We start from the raw sequence: 6000 nt of genomic DNA on the forward strand, positions 1-6000 counted from the left end.
CACTTTCCCTCCAGTTCCTGTACTCTGTGACCTGGGGCTGCTGGCTCACCCTCTCTGGGCTCCAGTCCCCACCTCTGAGCCGTAGCAGTTGGCCTTTGGGGAGGCTCAAACCAACAGCCTGCAACTACATCCTGCTCACAGATGTGTCTAAGTGTTATAAATTAGTTGTCACCACTTAAAAGTCAGGAAAGTTCTCGTAAGACTGTATTTACGGCTGCCCTTGAGAAACCAGGAGATCCGGTGGCTGGTGACTAGAGCTGACTCGGCTCACCTGGTCACTTATGACTCTCGTCCTGTGATGTCGGGATGGTTGAGTTCACAGCCCTGGACTCTCATGGCCCCTCCGGCTCGGAGTCCATTCACTCACTCAATAGCTCATCCTTGAGTGTTAATATGTGTAGGACCTAAGAGCCAAGTCTCAAAATGCCCACTTACAGATGTGGGAAGGGAGGCTCGGGGAGGGGCCGTGGCCGGCCGGGGTCACAGAGTCAGTGGCGGGGGCTGCCTCTGAGCCACAGTGGACTGATCAACTGACAATTGGCCAAAAGCTACTGAGTATTGACCATGGGCTCGACGCCAGGCCAAGGCCCTGAACCAGACAGACAAGATCTTGCCTTCATGGGCTGATACTGTAGTTTCTAGAGCCAGATTGCCAGAGCAGGGGCTTTGTTGAACATCTGTTTGTCTCTTACTCTCTTTCTCTCCCCATCTTTCTCATGCACGCTTGCCCTGAGCCCCTCGGCCAAAGGTGCCCCCATCCCAGTCACCCCTCCAGTCCCTTGCACCCACTGAGTGCCTGACCTTGAGGCACACGGAGAGGACAAGATGGTCCTCTGGAGTTGCCGGTCAAGTGGGGGGACAAACAGGGACCCAGACAATCCCTCCACACAGAAGCCAGTGTTGGGAAGGGGGAAGAGAGCCCAGAGGCTGTGGGAGCCCGGGGGTAGGGGGACATCTGCCCCTGGGGAGGGATTGAGGGTGGGCTTCCTGGGAGAGGCAGGGTCTGAGCTGAGACATGCAGGATGTGCAGGGGGAGGAGGAGGGGAAGGGTTCTGGGCAGAGGGCACAGCCTGGGCCAAGCCCCAAAAGCCGGGGAGAGATGGCGGCCTGGTCAGTGAGGCGCTGGGGTGTGAGGGGAGAGGGGCAGGAGGGAGTCTGGGAGGGGCCAGGGCACAAGCTGGGGTGAGGGGAGGTTGGGCTTGTCCTGAGGTTCATGGGGGTCCCGGGAGGCCTGAGACCAGGAGGGACAGGACCCAGGGCACCACCTCACAATCCGTGGGGATTCACCTCTCTTCCTTGTCTCAGCCTCTCCCCTTCTCCGTCCCCTCTCCCGGATCTATTTCCACGTCCAGCTGTCCTCCTGAGTCTTTCTCTCCCCGACCGGCTCTGTCTCTCAGTCTCGGTCAGCCTCTACTCCCCCTCCCCCATCTGGTGATACAAGTGCTCCCTGCCCCTCCTCCCCCGTCTACCCCCCTACTTCTTCCCACTCCCGTTGGAAAGCTCCCAGGGGAAATGTCACCACCAGCCACTTTTGGCGCTCCAGGAGCCCAGCCCCAGCCCCAGGCTCCCTGGCCTCCGGCCCTGGAGGGAAACCACAGGTTTTTACTTTTTTCCACATGGTGGGAAGGGCCTGGATCTCTCCTCAGAGAGGCCGCCCTTAGTTCTGCTCCTAGTCCCTGGATGTCTTTGTCCCCTGATGTCCCAGGAGAGGGATTTTCCCCAGAAGGAGAGACTGGAAGCAGGAATGAAGGAGGCTCGGGGTCGACAGAGGCCTGTCTAGTCCATATTCTGTCCCTTATTTGCACAGTGCAGGCAGGTAGTAGGCCCTTGGTGAGTGTTTGATGAATGGGCCAGTGGCTGGGTGGTTAGGAGTTAATCTTGAGAACACTGAAGTTCGAAAGCCACCGCTGTGGTAGGCGGGCTGAGGCCGTCCATGGATTTGACTTCGCAGGATGGTAAGTCGTGCAGTGAGGGTGCCAGTTCCACTCCAGTTCTCCTTCGGTCCTACTGATGGTGGCAAGGAGAAAGCCGCAGACCGGGGTCACCCTGTCTCCAGCGCCTCTCTGATACTTGCTCCTTTTTGGCAAAACGGAGGCACCTGGGTGGCTCAGCCGGTGAAGCATCTGACTTCAGCTCAGGTCGTGATCTCGCGGTCTGTGGGTTCGAGCCGTGCGTGGGGCTCTGTGCTGACAGCTCAGAGCCTGGAGCCTGCTTCAGATTCTGGGTCCCCCTCTTCCTCTGCCCCTCCCCTGCTCATGCTCTCTCTCTCTCTCTCTCAAAAATAAAATAAACACTAAAAAAATTTAAAAAACAACAACAGAGTACTCCTGGCTTAGCACCTGCAATAGCAAATGTCCAACATTTGATGATGTTATTGTGTCTTCATGGAATTTATTTGTGCCATTTTTCTGCTATTTATAGAAGGTATATGGTGATTCTCCCCCCGAAAGGGTGTTATTGTCAAGATGCCTTTCTATCCGTTTCTTTAAATCAAGGAATTGATCTGAAGAAAAATGCTAAGCAATAATAGTACAGAGAATACACAGATATGGCAAAACAATGACAAAAAGAACCCAGAGTTAACGGAGGAAGGTTTACTCAGCATACGATAGGCAGTCATCATACTTGTGATGACGCTTGTTTCTTCATTCATCCATTCGCTCATATGCTGATGAGTATTTACTGAACACCTACTATGTGCCAGGCGCTTGTTTGGATGCCTTATCAAGAGATAAGATTCTTTTCTTATGGGACAGGCATGCTAGTGGAAAACACCAACAATAACCGTCCAGCAAATAATCAAACCGAATCATGTCATCAAGTAACAAGTCCAATGAAGGCAGCGTGCCTGGGAAGAGGGCCGTGGAAAGAGATTTGGAGGACTGGGGTGGTCGGAGGAGGCCTCTCTGGGGAGGTGATATCCGAACCAAGACTTGGTTAACAAGAACCAGTAGGTCATGGGAAGATCGTGGGGAAGGCAGCCCAGGCAACAGGAAGCAGCAAGTGCAAAGGCCCAGAGGCAGGGCCAAGCTCGAATATTCAAGGAGCAGAAGGAAAGTTAGCATGGCTGGATCCTCGTGAGTCAGAGGGAAAGTGGGGGATGAAGTCAGAGGGGTAGGAGGGACCAGACATTCAGGGCCCCAAGGAGCATTAGTATTATTTTTCTAGCACCATGAGGTCTCCATGTGTCTGGCCGGCCTGACAGCCGTCATCTACAGCTGAGGGTATCTGTCAGGTTTCTTGCCCAAAGTTGGGAGGATGTGGGGAAGGAAGGAGGCGCTGGGCCAGCTGCTTCTCAGGCACGGCAGTGCAGTCCCACGAAGGCTGTCACATCTGCCGGGAGCCAGGCCCACCCAGTCTTTAAAGAATCTAAAACCAGTCAACACACGGAAATATTTTTCTCCTAAGAAATTAAACCATTATACTGAGGCTGTAAAGTCCCCACCGTGGCCCGAGCCCCCCCCACCCCAGCCCTTTCCCGGCCTAATTTTTCTTCCAAGCAATTAGCCCCATCTTACGTATTCAGGTTTTACTCACTTATTTCTTGTCTGTCTCTCCCACAAGAATGTCAGATCCACAAAGGCAGGGGTTTTTGTTCCTTTTCTTCCCTGCTGCATCCCTAGCACTTAGCACACTGCCTGGCACATAGTAGGTGCTTAACAAATATGTGTGAAATAGATAAAGGAATGAAATCAGTAATGAATGAAGACGTTCTATCACCATCACAGTAACGGATTTTCTCTCTTCACAACAGTCCCTTTCCATCTTACTCCAGGGGTTCTAAAACAGGGCGATTTTGTCCCCAGGGCACATTTGGCAACATCTGGTGACATTTTTGTTGTCGTAGCCAGGAGAGAGGTACCACCAGCACCTAATGGGTAGAGGCTGAGGCTGAGGATACACATTCTACAAAGAAGAACAGTCCCCACAACGGAGAATGATCCTGCCCCAAATGTCAACAGTGCTGACGCTGAGAAACCCTGCCTCAGTCTGTGCGGCCGCACAAAGGTACGCCTGTAGAAAATATAAAGGTCTTTTTGATGTGTTTTATCATGTTCGTGCTTTTCTGTCTTTCTAATGAATGTTGGAGATTTTTCAGGTTAGCCTAGGCAAACCTTCCCATCCTTTTTAACAGCGACGTAGCATTCCAGAATATAAGGCAGCAATTGACATTAGATTGTTTGCTGTTTTTTGATGATCACAAATGTTGCTTTAATATTTTGGGCATTCATTTACATGAGCTATTAACAGTAATTATTATCATAATTATTTTGCTTCAGCCAGGTTGAGCAGGGATTTTAGCTCTTGTCACTAAAGCTTCAGGGAACTCTGAAGAGAGATAGATTGTCTCCAAGATTCTTCTGGCTCAGACATCCCCTCGGTCTGTAAACGGAACAGGCACGCTCTGGAGAAGGTAAGGGGCTCACAGAGAGGCTTAGCGGGGGGGGGGGGGGGGGGGGGGGCGTGCCAGATGGCAGAGATGGCCGGGCCAAGGTCTGGAGGCAGGCACGTGACTTCATGCTAAGGCCCGGCTGCTGTAGACGTGATCCCCAGACCTGGGCGTGGCTTGGATAAGCGGAAGCTCAGGCCCCACCCCAGATCTATGGAGTCAGAATCTGCTTTTTAATAAGATACCCAGGTGTTCTAGATGCACGTGGGAGATGAAACAGGTCTCATTCTAGGAACATCCAGGAAGGTATTACTATCCCCCAAGAGGGGAGTGGATTGAAGGGCTGTTACCGTCTGTTTTTCATCTCTCGGACACCTTTGGACGCTTTCGCTGTGGTGGAATTATGAAGGAGGACAAGAAAATGCAGGCACAGGTGCCCTGTGCGCGTGCACGAAACACACACACACACACACACACACACACACACAGCACTGGACGTGCCATTCACCATTGCAGTGACAGCTAAGAGGCACCTATTTCTCCCATGAAGGCATTTCCTACTGAAACGGGTCACACCGCGTGCAGTCCTCCCACCAAGATCTGCAGGCCTGGGGGTCACCCCAGCCCAGAGGTTAGAGGTGACACTTCAGACACTTGAAGGCCAGCAGTAAAACTGGTAACTCGAGGGCCTTATCCTTGCTCATGGCCAGGGAGAAGAACCCATCAGGGCCTGTCTGGTCTGGTGGGAGCGGACCCACGTGGCTGTCCCGTTGGGGCCTCACGCTGACTCAACCAGAGGCCCCTTTGGTGTAAATCCGCCTCCTTTAAGGGCTCAGAGTCAGGCCTTTCATAGAAGCCATCTGTATAAACAAAGTATTTCGGGGTCTAAAAAAGTGGTTTCTTCTCCGGGCAAGACCTTTTGAATTCACTGTCCCCTCACTCCAGCTCCCTCCTGTGCTGAAAAAGATCAAGACTGGGCAAAAAGAAACATGTCATTTTAGCCCACATTTCTTAAGAAAACAAAAACACATTTGAATTCCTCTCCTCCCTGTGGGAGGACACTTTTGGCCCTGTGCCTGGCTCTGGAAGGCTCTGGATCTCAAGCTGAGGGGACGGCCTCCTCGGAAGACTTTCTCCTGACCTCTGACCTCTGACCTCCAGCTTTGACTTTTCCTGTTTCCCTGCATCCTGACTCCCCACATCTCCTGGGCCCGTCTCTGAGCCTCCGTCTGGTCCACGCAGGAAGGCAACAAAGTTCACAGCATAAATATTCAGCTTAAAGATCTTGGGGAGCGTTTTGGGGAGGCTCCTGGCTGTGGGGTTCCAGGTACAGCTGACCCCTCAGCTCTTCCAACAGCATCATCCTGCTCCCGCCTGCCTGTCCTCCACGACCACCTCCCTCAGCCCCACAATCCAGGGCAGCCGACAGTGGTACCTAGAGGGGGCTCGGTGGGGAGGCTCCCCCACAGTGGCTGCCATCCCTCCCCAAAGCACCCCGATAAACACACAATCTAGGCCAGTGCCAGTGCAGCTGGCCTTAGTAGGCTGTCCCTTCAGACCAGACCACTGGCCCCCAGCTCCTCCCACAGAGACCCTCCGGGCCCACCACG

Source organism: Prionailurus bengalensis, chromosome A3, assembly GCF_016509475.1.
Source record: "Prionailurus bengalensis isolate Pbe53 chromosome A3, Fcat_Pben_1.1_paternal_pri, whole genome shotgun sequence".
Taxonomy (NCBI): Eukaryota; Metazoa; Chordata; class Mammalia; order Carnivora; family Felidae; genus Prionailurus; species Prionailurus bengalensis.